We start from the raw sequence: 18,836 nt of genomic DNA on the forward strand, positions 1-18,836 counted from the left end.
AGTTTATATACATTTCCCCTTTCCTCTTTGCAAGGATGGGATGACCTTGCAGCGACTCACTCTGACCCTGGTGTGACTCTCCCCATCTCACAGATGAGGAAACTGAGGCTAAGTGAGGTTTAAATTTCTTGCCTTCAGCCAGTAAGTGGCAAAGCTGAGATTTCAACTCATGCCCATGGTTCTACACTACACTGTCCTCCTGCCTCCTGTAAAACTCAGCCCATGTGATTGAGTCTAGTCAGCCTAGTCTGGGGGTGAGTCCGACTCCACGTTCAGATTGCCTTACAGCTGTGAAAATTTAGCCAAGTTATGGGATCCCTCTGACGGTTGACGATAATATTAGGGTGACAATAATATTAACACTCAGGGTTTGGTGACAGTTAAATGAGGTAGTACATACAAATCTGAGTCATCGTGCTTAAGACTAGGCACTCTCTTTACACACCCACATACGCTATTACTTTTGGCAGGTGACGATGACCATTGGAGGAACAAGTTTGTTGTTTTTCTTATCTTCTTTAATAAATTTTTAAGTCAACTAATTTTTTTTTTAATTGATCAGTTATTTAATTAGGTTCTTTGTAGGAAATTTAGAACACCAACTTGTGAGGGTAAACTCCATTTGTGAGAGAAAACACAGAGCGGAGGTAGCCCTGAAGCTGAGGAACAGCCTTGATTTTTGGCAGAATTTGTGAGTCCACAGCTTTCTGATCAACCTTGCGCTGCTCTGTAATCTCGTATTTCTCTTTTTCGGTGTCGAAGATCTCACCCTCCTGGTGTCTGGGCTTACGCAACTTCTTCTTCTTGAAATAAGCATCAGTGAGATGTCTGGGGATTTTCACGCTGCTGATATCAATTTTGGTAGAAGTGGCAATGACGAATTTTTGGTGTGTTCTACGCAGAGGAACTCGATTGAGGGACAGAGGTCCAGTTACAAGTAGCAAGCCACTGCTCAGCTGCTTCAGGAAAACTACCCTCTTGCCTCTGTGGCGCCCAGTGAGGATGATCAAAATGGTCCCAGGGGTGATGCTAGCTCGCAGTTTTCTCACATGCTGACTGAAAGGTTTTTTGCCGTGGCTCAACAGCTTTCGAGGCACATCTTCAGTAGGATAATACCTAGGCATTTTGCGAAGTTTAACCACTCGGGTACCACCGTTCTTGTCACCACCAACTGGTTTTGTGATGGTAGCAAGAACCTTCTCCTTCTTTTTCTTTTCAACCCTGGATTTTGCTGCCGAATACTTCCTCTTGTACATGGCCTTTCTGGAATACATAGCCGATCGGGAGTACCTGCCAATTCCTCTGACTAGGACAGGGTTTCGGCTGTAGTGGGGCTTCCCCTTCTTCGGGGTTTTAGCCTTCTGGTTACCCTTCTTAGCCTTGCCACCACCATCAGCCTTCTTGGCTTCAGGTTTCTTCTCCTTAGTATCCGGCTTCTTAGCTTTTTCGCCCGCCATCTTGCAAGATGGGAAAGAGCTTAAGTCAACTAATTTTTAAATTGAGATATAATTTCTCGTTTCTTTATTAACCTATGACTTAAGGTCATTCACTCTTTTCTGAGGTTGGTTTCTGTGTTGGTTTGGTTTAACAACAGAGAAGGATGCTAGATGGGGCTGAGCAAATGCTGTACATGACATGCTAAGACAGACCTTTTGAAACATGATCAATATTCTACTGTTACAGTTTGTGAACTAACTGCTGGTATTTCAGCTTGAGTGCTAAGAACTTAAGTAAGAAGAGTGAATTTTCCTCAACTTTTAATATTTCCTTTTCCTTATTGCATTTTGTGGGCTTGTTAATCAGGGGCTCTCTCCACAAGTGCTGAACAAATGACCTTCTTAGAATTTGGCTTTTTTTTTTTTTTTTTTTTTTTTTTTGAGTGAGAGAGAGAGTGAGGACAGGGACAGAGAGAGAGAGAGAATCCCAAGCAGGCTCCATGCCCAGTGTGGAGCCTGACATGGGGCTTGATCTCATGACCCTGAGATCATGACCTGAGCCAAAATCCAGTCAGATGCTTCACCAACTGAGCCACCCAGGGGCCCCTGGAATTTTAATTTTTAGCTGAGGGACAGAGGCTGGGCTCTTTGGGCGGCTCTTTAGTCTAATGGTGCTTCACTGAGAAGATCCTTCTGACACTCTCCCTTTATTTCTTGTATCTTAATTCCTACTTTGTTCTCTAGCCTTCCTATTGATTTTCCAAGCTCCTAACATCTTCCAGTAAATGCCCTTTTTCTTAAGTTTTCTAGGTTCAGTTTATGTTGCTTACAACTGGTTGAATGAGTAATAACCAAACTCATAAGACATACTCACTGAATTACTAGGCTATGGCAGAGACCACTATAAAATTGTGCATTGCCAACTGGAAGGGTTTCCTTATATACAGTTTATATAAGTACTCTCCACTGTTTAGGGGAAGGGAGTGAGGAATTATTAACATTGTTTAAATATGTGGGTTCATGTAGCTAAACATACTTAATTCCAATGTACGTTCCCACAAGTAAGGGAGAGGCTAAAAAATATGACAGATGTGCCTGCAGGGAAATGGTGGGTTAGAGCAAGAAATGGTGGAAGGGGGGACTGACTTTCAAACAAACTGAGCTGAGACTAAAAAATAAATAATTTATGTTTCCTACAATTCAGTATTACATTGATCTGATATTAATACATGAAAGGGAAGCTAGAGAAAGACTTGCAGAGACAAAGATGAATAGCTCTATAATACAATAGATATGAATTACACTTAGTGTCCACATTTTAAAAGCCAGAGATGAGGACTTAGGATCCCGCAAGAAGGCTGAAATCAAGATGGTCCTAGAAGCTCCCATCCATGTATTTTTTTTTTTTTCTCTTCCATTCATATTTTAGCACCGTGCATGGGCTCAGATTAGGGACTTGCTTAACAGAACTTTTTGCATTTCCCCACACATTAGCCATATGCCAATAGCCAACTATAACATTTTCCTCTTATCCTTTTCTTTCTTTCTCATTGCTGAGCACAAACTTGAACTCCTTAAATAGCCATTGTGTTTATTTGTAGTGGTATGATGAAACATGTCTCAATGACTCAGTCTTCAGTATATTTCCCAGATAATCATTGGACAAAGATAGCTCCATTTCATCCTACCCTCACACATTAAGAGTTCCTCCCATCTGTCTTTTCTCTGTGCTGTCCTTCAGAAAAGAATTTTATTTGGTCATTAACATCATATTAAAATTTTACAATGGGAATTTTCCAAGTTCTTTAAGTCTTCCAGAAAAAGATGCTACAACTTCATTTACTTAGTTAACCTATTGTAGTAAGTTGTTATTAATTTTGGAAGTGTTTCACTCATGAGAGTTCTGAAAATCTTTTGGAAGAGAGATATGAATTTATACTGTGTCACTGATAAAACACAATGTGTTATAAAGTAGAATTCACTTAAAGTCTTGGATTCCATCCAGAGTGACTTGACTCCTCAAGTATAAAAAGAACTTCATTGTAAGGCAGTTACACAGCCTTAAAAACTGAAATTAGGAAGAACACACAAGGGGTGCGTGGGTGAGTCAATTGTTAATCACATGCCTTCAGCTCAGGTCATAATCCCGGGGTCCTGGGATTGAGCCCCACATCAGGCTCCCTGCTCTGCAGGAAGCCTGCTTCTCCCTCTCCCACTCCCCCTGCGTGTGTTCCCTCTCTCACTGTCTCTGTCAAATAAATAAATGAAATCTTAAAAAAAAAAGAATCCATGAGTAGCATTTTTAAAAAGATTTTATTTATTTATTTAAGAGAGAGAGAGCGCGGGTGAGAGAGAGAACATGAGAGGGGAGAAGGTCAGAGGGAGAAGCAGATTCCCCATGGAGCTGGGAACCCGATGTGGCACTCGATCCTGGCACTCCGGGATCATGACCTGAGCCGAAGGCAGTCGCCCAACCAACTGAGCCATGCAGGAGCCCATTTTTAATGAGCTTTCCCAATATATATTTTTCTAACTTGGCCTGTTGGCAATTTTAAGGAACTAAATTCCATTATCTTTATATTTTTAAAAACTTGATGAAAAAATCAATTTTAGCAGGCTAGAGATGTGTCACGTAGAGATAAGTAAAAATAATACTGAAAAAATGTAACTAGTGAACATTTTATTGTAAAGGAAAAGTTATGATGGTAGGTGGTCACTAGAGCTTAGAAAGGAATAAAATATTAGGAAATGGCTAACTTCTTATTTGTTCATAAATTTCATTGATTACTAGTTGTATTAAATTATGAATGAATCATTACTTCATCACTGAGTACTTCTATTAATTGATATGTACTTCTACTTTCCCTAGATAGATTTCCAGCTTGTAATTTAATTCATTCCAGTGTGTGCCATTAAAAAAAAAACACAAGTTTCTTTTATGGATTTATGTTCATTAAACATGACTAATCTTTTTCTGCCCAACTTTTGGCTTTTTATTACTGTTTAAGCCTCTGCTTCTTTGGCTCTTATCTTGGCAACAGTTTCCTTTTCCTTGGGAAGAGCAGAGGCTGAGGCTTGTCACTTTTCCTCCGGTACCTGTGCTGCGTTGCTCATGCAGGCAGACTCTCTTTTTGGTCCCCAAATTTCAGGCCCCCACATCTCTGGGGGATCTTGCTGAATAAGGGAAATTAAATGGATGTCATTGTGGTAATAACTTTCTAACAGAGCCTGCAGACCCGCTTGAAGGCTTTGCTCATTGTTGAGAGGTAGGAGAAGGACAGCAGGATGATGTGTTATTAAGAAGAGGTATGAAGACGCTGAATGACCGTGGACATTTTTAATCATTCTTTGTGATTCCGTGTGTACCAAGTCAGGATCTCCTGGCAGCCATAGTGACTGTGTCCCTGGAGGCTGCTCTGAGTTTATATAAAGAAAGATCATGTCCAGTGTCCTCTGTGCTGTCTATGGAGAACTGCTCCAGTGGTGTTTCCGGCAGCTGCTGGCTGTTGGCTGCAGAAGCTGAAGAGAGGTTAGCTTTCCTCCTGAGGCAACTCTCTCACAAAAGAACCACCATTTACGAAGTCTAAAGAAACAGACCCCCAAGAATAACCATGTATTAACAATAAACTCTTCTTATATTGATATTACTATGAATTGTTAAGAAACGTAAGGCAAAGTAGTTAAGAGTATAGACTCTGAATCCAGACACTCTAGCCGTGTGGCCTTGGAAAAATCTCCTTTTGCCTCTGTGCTTCTGAGTCAATTGAGATAGACTGTGCCGTGGAAACAAAACTCTGAAAACATCAGGGGCTTAAAACAATAGCTTATTTCTTTTATTTCCTTTTTCCTTTTTTTAAAAGGTTACATTTATTTATTTGACACAAAGAGAGCAATGGAGAGAGACCGAGAGCTAGCACAAGCAGGGGGAATGGCAGCTGGGGAGAAACAGGCTTCCCGCTGGCAGGGAGTCCAATGTGGGGCTCGATCCCAGTACCCTGGGATCATTACCTGAGTTGAAGGCAGACGCTTAACTGACTGAGCCACCCAGGCGCCCCAATAATAGCGTACTTCTTGCTTGCACTGGATGTCCATCACAAGACATACAAGTAGCAAGTATCACTTAGGAACTCGAGCTAATAGGAGCTCTATCTAATGCTTCTACAATGCTGGAGGTAGGGCGGCACAGATTGGTTTTAAAGATTTCTGCCGAGTGGTGTCAGGTGTTCCTTCTACATACATTTGACTGGCAAAAGCAAGCCACAAGGTCAGATCCGACTGCAGTGGAGCGGGGCAGGTATGTTTCCTCAAGGAGAGGGAACCTGGTGGCTCAGTCATTGGGTGTCCGCCTCTGGCTCAGGTCATGATCCCGGGGTCCTGGGATCGAGCCCTGCTTTGGACTCCCTGCTCAGCAGGAAGCCTGCTTCTCCCTCTCCCATTCCCCCTGCTTGTGTTCCCTCTCTTTCTGTCAAATAAATAAATAAAATCTTAAAAGAAAAGAGGAGAGGGAGCAGATTTTGGTGACTATAATGAGGTTCTTCAACAACACCCACCCACCTCATAGGGTTATGTGAGGACTAAGGAAGTTGATATATGTAAAGTGGTCTCCAGCATATAAAAAGTGCTGTATAACTGTTATTTTTATTACTAATAACTAGCATTCACTGCTTACAATAGGCAGTTAAGTGATTTTCACACAACATCTTACGTCATTTTAAGGAGAACCCTGTAAAGTTGCTGTTACTACACCTGTTTTATAGATTTAAAAAACTGAGGCTGGAGACGTTAAGTAACATTCCCATTGGCATGTGGGAATTGAGCGGTGGAGCAAGGAACTAAATCCAGAGCCCATGCTGTCAGCCCACTACCCTCTACTGTCAGGATATTGACAGCACCATAATAATGATAGGTTAACTGAGTGCTTACTATGTTCTTAGTATTGTACTAAACGCTTTATAGTTGGTATCTTAAAGGAGTAAGTGTCCTGTGCAGGTAACATGAGAATTCCAGTCACCTTGGCAGTGTGTCCCTACAAAGAGTATAGCTTCGGACCACCTGTTCTCCCTGTTACCACACTGCATTCATCAAGCCACTCTGTTCTCAACTTGTCTTTCCAAGTATCCTGTTCTGATGGTGAGGGGATAGATGGACCACGTGACATAATTCGTCCTATCTGCCTGGAAGTTACATTTCTCTTTGTAAATGAGTCAGTTAACTTCCTTTTTCACCAGTGCATCTCCTATGAGCTTGGACAGTGTGAATCAGCTCCCCAGGGCTTGCCTGAACACTCTGGGGTGATTGGATGTAATTGAGCACTTGGGCAGATACCACTGGGATTAGGAAAGCAAAACAAAATAACAAAAATACCAAAGCTGAGGGCCGACCCTGGACCCACCCTGAGAACCCAGCCAACCTCCTCCTGTTTCTCTTGGACAGCTACACTGTTCACTGGCTTTCAGACTAGACCTTGCCAGCCTCCACAGCTCCATGAGGCGGAGGAAGTTTCCAGAGCTGTGCTGCCAGCAAGAGCTTTGCAAAGGCCATGCTCCTTCTCCTGTTCCTTCCTCAGCCCATTCCTCTGCTTCTCAGTTGCTTAGTCTATCCTTTATGACCTAAGCTTTTGGAGAAGTTCTGGAATCTTCCTTTGAATAACAAACCTGAGATGATTTAGAAATGAGAGGTGAAGTCCCTGTAGGCAAATTCCTCACGCTTTCATTGAGAAGAAAGGAGACTGACAGGCAAAAATTGAAGAGCTTTTAAGTCACCAATCCTGAGACGGGAACTTTCAAAGAGTTTTAAACAAGGCTTTTAATTCTGAATAAAGAGACTAGACACACATACACACACAGCTTTTAATTCTTTAAAGAAAATACTTTTTAATAATACATACAAAGTAACAAAATTTTGAGCTGTGAGTACCTATTTTATCTTAGAATTAATTATCTAAGAGTTTAGACTTACAGGAAGTTAGACATGAATTTAAAAATCTGCAAGTAGTATAATTTTTAAAAATTAGATTATCTGGGGATGCCTGGGTGGCTCAGTTGGTTAAGCATCTGTCTTCAGATCAGGTCATGATCCCAAAGTCCTGGGATCCCTGTATCAGGCTCCCTGTTCCGGGGAGTCTGCTTCTCCCTCTCCCTCTTGCCAGTCCCCCCTGCTTGTGCTCTCTCCCTGTCAAATATATAAATAAATAATTCTTTAAAAATTAAATTATCTTTCTCACCAAAGGATGAGATCAGATTTTATGATAGATCAAGTCCTTCTAGGTCTTCACATTTTTTTTTTAAAGATTTTATTTATTTATTTGACAGAGATCACAAGTAGACGGAGAGGCAGGCAGAGAGAGAGAGAGAGGGAAGCAGGCTTCTCGCTGAGCAGAGAGCCCGATGTGGGACTCGATCCCAGGACCCTGAGATCATGACCCGAGCCGAAGACAGCGGCTTAACCCACTGAGCCACCCAGGCGCCCCGGTCTTTGCATTTTTATGATTAAAAGTTATTTGCAATCTTTCTCTGCGCTTAACTCATTACATGGTTTAAACACAGTATCCTTTTGTCACTAAACCTATCTCTCTATTTATACACCTTCTCTTCTATGTGTTAATCCCCCTCCTTTGTTTTGTTTTCTTTTTAACCTATGGCCCCACCAAGCCCTAATTACATTCAGTTTCTAGTCTCACTTCACAGACTCTCACTACAATCTTCCCCACTGCCATATTTTCCCTTCCTGATTGCTCTGTCCAGTAAGATGATCTGTACTTACCATCTTCTGGGAATTTTTGATTCCCAAAGTTTTTATTATTATAATTTTTTTATTGTGCTAAAGTATATGGAACATAAATTTTACCATTTTAACTATTCTTAAACATACATTTCAGCGGTATTAAATATATTCATAGTGCTGTGCAACCGTCACCATCATCCATGCCCATAACTTTTCTCATCTTGTAAAACTAAAATTTGGGATCTATTAAAAAAAACTCAGCCCCTGAAAACCACCATTCTACTTTGTTTCTATGATTTTTTGACTACTCTAAGTACCTCATAAAAGTGGAGTCATGCAGTATTTGTCTTTTTTTGTGACTGGTTTATTTCACTTAGGCTAATGTCCTCAAGGCTCAGCCATGTTGTAATATTTGTCAGAAATTCCTTCTCTTATATAGCTGAACAATATTCTGTTGTATATGAATACTTTTTTTGTGTTTTACATTTATTTATTTTTAAGTTTAATTCCAGCATAGTTAACATAGTGTTATATGAGTTTCAGGTGTACAGTGTAGTGATTAAACAATTCTATCCTCAGTGCTCTTTGAGATAAGTGGACTCGTTAATCCCCTTTAACCGATTTCATCCATCCTCCTACCCACCATCCCTCTGGTAACCATCAATTTGCTCTCTATTGTTAAAGAGTCTGTTTTTTAATTTTTTCTTTTTTTTTTCTGTTTGTTTTGTTTCTTAAATTCCACATATGAGTGAAATCATATGGCATTTGTCTTTGACTGACTTGCTTAGCCTTATACTCTCTAGATCCATCAATGTTGTGGCAAATGGCAAGATTCTTTTCTAATTTATGGCTGAGTAATATTCCACTGTGAGTGTGTGTGTGTGTGTGTGTGTGTGTGTGTGTGTATCATATCTTCATAACTTCTTTATCCATTTATCTATTAATGGACACTTGTGTTACTTCCATAATTTGGCTATTGTAAGCAATGCTGCAATAAACATAGAAGTCCATCTATCTTTTCAAATTAAGGTTTTCATTTTCTTTGGGTAAATGCCCAGGAGTGGAATTTCTGGATCACAGGGTACTTTTATTTTTAATTTTTGAGAAAACTCCATGCTGTTTTTCACAGTGGCTGTACCTGTTCACATTCCCACCAACACTGCACAAGGGTTTCTTTTTCTCTGCATCCTCTCAATACTTGTTTCTGGTATTTTTGATTTTAGCCATTCTGACAGGTGTGAGGTGGCATCCCATTGTGGTTTTGATTTGTATTTCCCTGATGATGAGTGATGTTGTGTATCTTTTCATGTGTTTGTTGGCCATTTGTAAACTTCTTTGGAGAAAAGTCTGTTTATACCTTCTGCCCATTTTTAATTGGATTATTTGTTTTTTGTGTGTTGAGTTATATAAGTTCTTTATATATTTTGGGTACTAACCCTTTATTGAATATATCATTTGCAAATATCTTCTCTCTTTTATTAGGTTGTCTTTTAGTTTTGTTGACTATTTCCTTTGCTGTGCAGAAGCTTTTTATTTTTATTTTTGCTTTTGTTTCCCTTGCCTTAGGAGATATATCTAGAAAAATGCTGTTATGGCCAACCTCAGAGAGATGACTGCCTGTGCTATCTTCTAGGATTTTTATGGTTTCAAGTCTCACATTTAGGTTCTTTTTTTTTTTTTTTTAAAGATTTTATTTATTTATTTGTCAGAGAGAGAGAGGGAGAGAGAGCAAGCACAGGCAGACAGAATGGCAGGCAGAGGCAGAGGGAGAAGCAGGCTCCCTGATGAGCAAGGAGCCCGATGTGGGACTCGATCCCAGGATGCTGGGATCATGACCTGAGCCGAAGGCAGCTGCTTTACCAACTGAGCCACCCAGGCGTCCCTAGGTTCTTAATCCTTAAGTTTATTTTTGTGTATGATACAAGAAAGTGGTCCAGTTTCATTCTTTTGCATGTAGCTGTCCAGTTTTCCCAATACTATTTGTTGAAGAGGCTTTTTCCCACTGCATATTCTTACCTCCATTGTCAAAGATTAATTGTGGATTTATTTCTGAGCTCTCTATTCTGTTCCATTGATCTGTGTCTGTTTTTTGTGGCAGTACCATACTGTTTTGATTAGTATAGATTTGTAGTAAATCTTGAGATCTGGGATTGTGATGTGTCTAGTTTTGTTCTTCTTTTTCAAGATTGCTTTGCTATTCTGGGTCTTTTTGGGTTCTATACAAATTTTAGGATTATGTGTTTTACTTCTGTGAAAATTTCTGTTGGTATTTTCACAGGGATTGCATTAAATCTGTAGACTGCTTTGGGTAGTGTGGGTACTTTGACAATATCGGTTCTTCCAGTCTATAAGCATGGAGTATATTTCCATTGTTTATGTTGTCCTCAATTTCTTTCATCAATGTTTTATAGTTTTCAGAGTAGAGATCTTTCTTCTACTTTAGTTTATTTAGTTTATTCCTAGGTATTTAATTCTTTCAAGTGTAATTGTAAATGGGGTTGTTTTCTGCTCTTTCATTTTAGTTTATAGATAAGCAATAGATTTCTGTATATTGACGTTGTATCCTGTGACCTTACTGAGTTCTATCAGTTCTAGTAGGTTTTTGATGGAGTCTGTAGGGTTTTCTATATATAGAATCCTGTCATCTGCAAATAGTGAAAGTTTTACTTCTTCCTTATGAATTTGGATGCCTTTTATTTCTTTTTGTTGTCTGATTGTTATGGCTAGTATGTACAATACTATGTTGAATAAAAGTGGTGAGAGTGGACGTCTTTTTCTTGTTCCTAATCTTAGGGGAAAAGCTCTCAGTTTTTCACTTTTGGGTATGATGTTAGCTGTGGGTTTTTCATATACAGCCTTTATTATGTTGAGGTATGTTCCCTCTAAACCTACTTTGTTGAGTTTTTTTTTTTTTTAATCATGAATGGATATTGTACTTTGTCAAATGCTTTTTCTGCATTTACTGAAATGATCATGTAGCTTTTATCCTTTATTTTATTTTATTTTTTTTAAAGATTTTATTTATTTATTTGACAGAGAGAGATCACAAGTAGACGGAGAGGCAGGCAGAGAGAGAGAGAGAGAGGGAAGCAGGCTCCCTGCTGAGCAGAGAGCCCGATGCGGGCCTCGATCCCAGGACCCTGAGATCATGACCTGAGCCGAAGGCAGCGGCTTAACCCACTGAGCCACCCAGGCGCCCTATCCTTTCTTTTATTGATGTGATGTATCACATTGATTGTTTTGCAAATATTGAACCACACTTGCATCCCAGGAATAAATCCTGCTTGATTGTGGTAAATGATTATTTTTAAGGTATTGCTGGATTTGGTGTGCTAATATTTTGCTGAGGATTTTTTTTTTTTTAATCTATGTTCTTGAGAGATATTGGCCTGCACTTTTCTTTTTTTGTAGGGTCTTTACCTGGTTTTGGTATCAGGGTAATGCTGGCCTCTTGAATGAATTTGGAAGATTTCTGTCCTCTTCTGTTTTTTAGAATAGTTTGAAAAGAATTGGTTTGGATTCTCTTTAAATATTTCATAGAATTCACCTTTCACCTGGACAAAAGTCCAGGACTTTTGTTAGTTGGGGAGTTTTTTGATTACTGCTTCAATTTCATTGCTGATAGTCTGTTCAAATTTTCCATTTCTTCTTGGTTCAGTTTTGGGAGACTATATATTCTAGGAATTTATTCATTTTTTCTAGATTGTCCAATTTGTTGGCATATAATTTCATAATGTTCTTTTATAATCCTTTGCATTTCCGTGGTGTCAATTGTTATTTCTTCTCTTCCATTTCTGATTTTTTAAAATTGAGTCCCCTCTCTCTTTTTCTCTTGTTTCTTCTTCTTTTTTTAATGAATCTGGCTAAATGTTTATCAGTTTTGTTGATCTCTTTGAAGAACCAGCCCCTGGTTTCATCAATCTAATCTATTGTTGTTTTTAGTTCTATTTCATTCATTTCTGCTCTAATCTTTATTTTTTCCTTCTTTCTACTGGTTTTGGGTTTCATTTGTTCTTTATTTTTAGCTTCTTGAAGTGTAAAAGTAGGTTATTTATTTTAGATTTTTATTGCTTCTTAGGTATTCCTGTATTGCTATAAACTTCCCTCTTAGCAATGCTGTGCTGCATCCCAAAGATTCTGGACCGCCAGTGTTTTCATTTTCATTTGTATCCATATATTTTTTGATTTCCTCTTTGATCTTGGTTGATCCATTTACTGTTTAGTAGCATGTTATTTAACCTACGTGTATTTGTGTTCTTCCAGATTTCATCATTATGGATGATTTCTAGTTTCGTTGTGTGTAGTCAGGAAAGATGCATGGTATGACTTCAATCTTTTTGAATGTGTTGAGACTTGTGACTCAGTATGTGATCTGTTCTGGAGAATGTTCCATGTGTACTTGAAAAGAATGTATATTCTGCTGTTTTAGGATGTCTGCTAGATCCACTTGGTCCAATGGGTCATTCATTTTTTTTTTAAGATTTTATTTATTTATTTGATACAGAGTGAGAGAGAGAGAGAGCTTGAGAGAGCATAGGGGAGGGGCAGAGGGAGAAGCAGACGCCCCTCTGAGCAGGGAGCCTGATGTGGGGCTTGATCTCAGGACCCTGGAATCATGAGCTGAGCTGAAGACAGATGTTTAATTGAGTGAGTGCCCCTGTTTCCTTATTGATTTTCTGTTTGGATGGTCTATGCATTGATATAAGTGGGGTGTTAAAATTTCCTACTATTATTGTATTACTGTCGATTAGTGCCTTTATGTTTGTTGTTAAGTGCTTTATGTGTTTGGGTGCTCCCATATTGGGTGCATAAATACTTAGAATTGTTATATCTTGTTGTTGGATTGTTCCTTTTATAATTTTATAGTATTCTTCTTTCTCTTTTGTTATAGTCTTTGTTTTAAATCTATTTTGTCCAGTATAAGGTTTCTTTCATTTCCAGTTGCATGATAAATGCTTTTTCATCCCTTTGCTTTCAATCTGCTTGTGTCTAAAAGGGTCTCATATGAGTCTCTTGTAGACAGCATATAGATGGGTTTTGCCTTTTTACTCATTCTCTCACTCTATGTCTTTTGATTGGAATGTTGTCCGTTTACATTCAAAGCAATCCTTGATAGATATGTACCTATTGCCACTTTGTTGCTTTTATGGTTGTTTTTATAGTTCTTCTCTGTCCCTTCCTTCTCTTGCTCTCTTCTCTCACAATCAGTTGGCTTTTTTAGTTATCCTTTCTTTATTTTTTAAATGTTAATGGTTTTAGATTTGTGGTTACCATTTGGCTTGTATATAATATCTTATGCATATAGCAGTCTACAGTAAGATGATGGTCGCCTAAGTTTGAACTAATTCTTTACTCTTCTCTCCATTGGTTTTTGTAATATGCTCTCATACTTTACATCCTTTTACTTTGTGAATCCCTTAACTGATTTTTATAGATATACTTAATTTTACTGCTTTTGTGCTTCTTACTTTTCTTACTCCTATTTATGGTCTTTCCTTTCACCTCAAAGAGTACCTTTTATCATTTCTTATAGGTCTGGTTTAGTTTTCATGAATTCCTTTAACTTTTTTTTTTTTTGTCTGTCTGGGAAACTCTTTATTGCTACTCTTATTCTGAATGATAGCCTTGCTGGATAGGGTATTGTGGGCTGCAGGTCTTTTTCCTTTAGCACTTTGAATATATCATGTCACTTTCTTCTGGCCTCCCAAGTTTCTGGTGAAAAATCAGTTATAGTCTGATGAGGTTTCCCTTGCATATAACTGTTTTCATTTCTCTTGCTGTTCTTTTTGTTTTTTTAAATTCTGTCTTTATCACCACATTTTGCTATTTTTAATTACTATATGTCTTGGTGTGGACCTCCTTGGGTTGATTTGTTGGGGGCTACTGTCCCCCCTGGATCTGGATTTCTGTTTCCTAGATTTGGGAAGTTTTCAGCCATCATTTCTTTGAAAAATTTTCTGCTCCTTTTCTCTCTCTTCTCCTTCTGGCAGCCGTATAATGTGAATATTATTATGTTGGATGGTATCACTGAGTTCCCTAAGTCTATTTCCATTTTGTACTATTTTTTTTCTCTCACATTTTCATCTTGATCGTTTTTCACTTCTCTGACCTCTGGTTGCTGGTTCTGCCTCCTCTTGTCTTCTGTTTATTTCATCTGGTGCATTTTTAATTTTAGTTATTGAGTTCTTCATCTCTGACTGGTTCTTTTTTATGTTTTCTATCCCTTTGTTGAGGGTCTCACAGAGATCCTCCACTCTTTTTTCAAGTCCAGTGAGTATCTTTATGGCATTACTTCAATTTTCTATCAGACTTATTACTTATCTCCATTTCAGTCTCTTGCTATGACTGTCCTGTTTTTTCACCTGGGACATATTCCTCTGTCTCCTTGTTTTGTCTAACTCTCTCTGTCTGCATCTCTGTGTTAGGAAAGTCAGTTGTGTCTCCAGTTCTTGAGAGTAGTTGGCCTTATGGGGAAGCCCTTTAGTTCTCTGCAGTGTCCCCTGTTCACCAGAATCGGCACTTGAGGGCTATCTTCTATGTGTGTGGTATGCACACTGCTGTTGTGGCTGAGCAAATTTCCTTCAGTGCAGTTGCCTGCGATTGTTCTCTTTGCCCACTATGGGCAGGGCTTTGTCCTTGTGTTGTCGGTGGGCCAGTCTGGGGCTGCTCAGGGTTTGAACTGAATAAGACCAAGCATTTGTGAGAGATGCAGTAGTGCTTCCCCTGTGTTGTGCTCTTAGGATCTTTTGTTGGTAGGTGGGGTCTGGAGTTAGACCAGATATCTACTACCAGCCCAGTACATGAGCCACAGTCTGACTGGTGTATGTGGTTATCTTTCCCTTTCTCCAGGGAAGGCATTACTTGGAGTGGTACTGACTCCTGTTGGGGTTGTTTTCATACTGCCAGGCTTTTGGCACTGCTTTGGATGGGCTCAAGCCAAAAGCAAATTGGAGGGAGTGGAACTGCAGAAGCACACAGGGGCAGGGTGGCAGTGTTAGCAAGGTTTGTGCTGGTGTGTTATGGGAGTAGACCTGAAACAGAAGCCTGGCTGAAGTTGGTGTGTCTGCAGGGGAATGCAGGGATGGGGTGCACTGTTAGTAAGTTAGCAAGTGTTTGCTCCATGCTGATTTCCACACCTGGCTTCGTGTTTAGGTTGCATAGTGGGTGAAGGAAAGGGCTTGTTACTGGGGAGATCTCCCAATATCCCTGCCTCTCCACCACATGTTCTGAGGTTGGTAAACAGATCTCACTCTCATTTATTCCAGACATTTTTCAAAGTGCCTCTCTGTGCTGTATCTCTGTGGGGCTGTTTGTGGTGCTATCTTTTTTTTTTTTTTTTTTTGACAGAGAGAGAGAGAGAGAGATCACAAGTAGGCAGAGAGGCAGGCAGAGAGAGGAGGAAGCAGGCTCACTGCTGAGCAGAGAGCCCGATGCGGGGCTCGATCCCAGGACCCTGAGATCATGACCTGAGCCGAAGGCAGAGGCTTAACCCACTGAGCCACCCAGGTGCCCCTGTGGTGCTATCTTTTTAAGGGCAGGGACTCAGTTTCCCATTGCCCTCCCAACTTTCCTGTGAGCCTACTAATCTTTAAAGTTACAGGTTTTAAATCTCACTCATTGTAAGAACTCATGAAATTTGGCTTCTCTAGTTTTCAAAGGCAAATGTTATGAGCATCGTCCTTTGTGGGCTCCCCAGTGTGAGTCTGTTTCACTCCTCTACCCATGTCCATGTCTTCCCTCCCTCCTGTAGATAGTCCTGGGGCTCCATTTAGCTCCCGATCACATCTCTGCCCTTCCTACCCTCTTCAGTGAAGCCCTTTCTCTATATTTAACTGTGGAGACTTTGTTCTGCCAGTTTTCAGGGTCTTTTTCTGGGTTATTTACACTGATGTTAATATTATCTAGTTGTATTCATAGGAGAACATGAGCTTAAGGTCTTCCTACCTTGCCATTTTCCCTGGAAGTCCTATAAATGCCACATTTTGCTTATCCATTCATCTGTTGATGGACACTTGAAAACTTTCATGTTTTAGCTTTTGTGAATAATGCTGCTATAAACATGGATGTACAAATATTTCTTTGAGACCCTGATTTCACTTCTTTCAATTCTTTGGAACCCAGAAGTGGCATTATTGGATCATATGGCAAGTCTACATTTAATATTTTTGAGGAACCATCAAGCTGTTTTCTACATTGGCTGTACCATTTTGCATTCCTACCAAAAGTACACAAGAATTCCAATTTCTACACATCTTTGCTGATGCTTATTTTCCTTTCTTCTTTTCTTCCTTCCTTCTTTCTCATAGTAGCCTTCCCAATAGGTGTAAGGTGGTATCTCATTATAGTTTTTTTGGTTTGCATTTTTCTAATGATTAATGATGTTGAATATTTTTTCATGTGCTTATTGGTTATTCTGTGCATCTTCTTTGAAGAAATATCTATTCAAGTTCTTTGCCCATTTTTGAATTGGATTGTTGCTTTTTTTTTCATTGTTGAGTTTTAGAAAACCTCTATATATTTAAGATATCAATCCTTTATCACATATATGACTTGCAAATATTTATCTAATTCTGCAGATTTCTTTTTACATTAATGATATTATCTTTTTGATTCACAAAGTTGAAAATTTTTCATGAAGTCTAATTTGTCCACTTTTCCTTTTGTTGCCTGTTTCTTTGGTGTCATATCCAAAAAAATCATTTCTAAATCCAGTGTTGTGAAACTTTGCCATATGTTTTTTTCCTAAGACTTTTCTAGTTTTAGGTATTTTCCATTTTGAATTAATTTTTGTAATGTTGCTAAGTAAATGTCCAACTTAATTCTTTTGCATATGGATATCCAGTTTTCCCAAAAGCATTTCCAGCAAAAACTACCCTTTTACCACTGAATGTTCTTGGTATCCTTGTCAAAAATCATTTGATCATATATGTGAGGGTTTTTTTTGGGGGGGGCTGTCTCTTCTATTGATTTATATGTCTGAGTTTATGTGAGTACTGAGCTATTTTGATTACTATAGATTTGTAGTAGGTTTTAAAATTAGGAAGTATGAGGGGCACCTGGCTGGCTCAGTTGGAAGAGAATGTGACTCTTGATCTCAGGGTTGTGGATTCGAGCCCCACAGTGGATGTAGAGACTGTTTAAATAAATAAGTAAATAAATAAATAAATAAATAAATACCTTAGAAAAATAAAATCAGGAAGTATGAGTTTTCCAGCTTTGTTCTTCAAGATTGTTTTGGCTATTCAGAGTCTCTTGAGATTTCACATGAATTTTAGGTTGGGTTTTTCTATTTTTGTAAAAGCATCATTGGTATTTTGCCAGGGATTGCTTTGAATATGTAGATTCCTTTTGGTAGTATTGACATTGTAGCAACATTGTTTTCCTGTTAGGAACTTTTGCAAACAGAATGATCTCTTATCCTTTCTTGCATTTTGCGAGGCTGCCCTGTAGTGAAAATACTCAAAAAACATTATAGAGGGTCTGATAATTAAGTTTAAATTCAGAGTTCTCCTACTCTGAGAATACATAGTATATCTGTTAAAGTCTATAAGTTAAGTTTTCTGTAGTAAAAAGTAAATTGTTTTCAAGGACCACATAAGTAATTACTACGCCAAGACATACCTGTCTGCTCTTCTGTTTAGCAGCTAGAGGTGTATCCGTCTGGTCAGGAACATACCTAAGAACCTAAAGAATTTCTTGTATTGTTAGGTCACATGTGCCTAATAGCTAATGAAAGGAATGTTGTGTATTGACCCGGTCTATATCTTCTTTAGGCTATATTAATTTTTCAGACTTTCATTTTATTTTTTAAAGTTTTTCTTTAAAGATTTTATATATTTACTTGAGAGAGAGAGAGAGAGAGCATGAGAGTGGAGAGGGTTAGATGGAGAAGCAGACTCCCTGCTGAGCAGGGAGCCTGATGTAGGACTCGATCCTGGGACTCCAGGATTGCAACCTGAGCTGAAGGCAGTCACTCAACCAACTGAGCCACACAGTTGCCCCTCATTTTATTTTTTAACTTATTTAAAGTTCTTTGCCAATTAAATGTTTTAAAAATAATGTATGAATGTTGGCAAGTAGTTACGATATTTGTCATCCTAGAAATATTTGGTGACTGCAGTGAGGAAGGGCAAAACAGTGACAATGCTAATATTGAATGTCTGATTCTAGTGGTAACTGGTTTAGTCTCACTCAGCATAGCAAGCCTCAGACTCACCTGTAATCTCAACCAGGTGCCTTACAAGGCACGCTATTTATCACCAGGAAGAAGGTGGCAGGTAAGAAAGAATGAATGGGTTAGTCCTAGAAAAACAACTCTAATCATGTGTTAATACCATTTTTATACATAAAATAAAATATTATTAGGTCCTATGAAGGGAAGAGTATACATTTAGAAGGCACAACATCTATTCCTGGGATTTTATAGGCTGAGTTTGATAAATTTATATGCAGATTAGGACAGGCAAGTGTGTTTCAGACACATTTTTTAGAACCTTGTTATTCTTTGGTTTATTAGGGCAGAAAAAGAACTTCTTATTCCATCTCAAGAAGCTGGTTTAATTTATTTCCACTTTAACATTCATAAATAAGAAAGTACGAAGCATAAAAGAGTCTTCTAGTCCATGAATTAGCGAAGTGTAATTTTTTTGTTTGTTTTGTTTCAGTAAAACCACATTC

The 18,836-nt window shown here is 38.8% G+C and overlaps 1 protein-coding gene and 1 pseudogene across 2 annotated transcripts in view; one reads left to right on the forward strand and one right to left on the reverse strand.

Annotated features, from left to right (window-relative positions):
• PLCL1 (phospholipase C like 1 (inactive)) overlaps positions 1-18,836 on the forward strand; it is a 365,077-nt gene that overhangs the window by 304,916 nt on the left and 41,325 nt on the right. The window lies entirely within an intron of this gene.
• Positions 543-1,480, reverse strand: LOC125095047 (60S ribosomal protein L6-like; annotated as a pseudogene).

This window comes from Lutra lutra, chromosome 3 (genome assembly GCF_902655055.1).
Source record: "Lutra lutra chromosome 3, mLutLut1.2, whole genome shotgun sequence".
Lineage (NCBI taxonomy): Eukaryota > Metazoa > Chordata > Mammalia > Carnivora > Mustelidae > Lutra > Lutra lutra.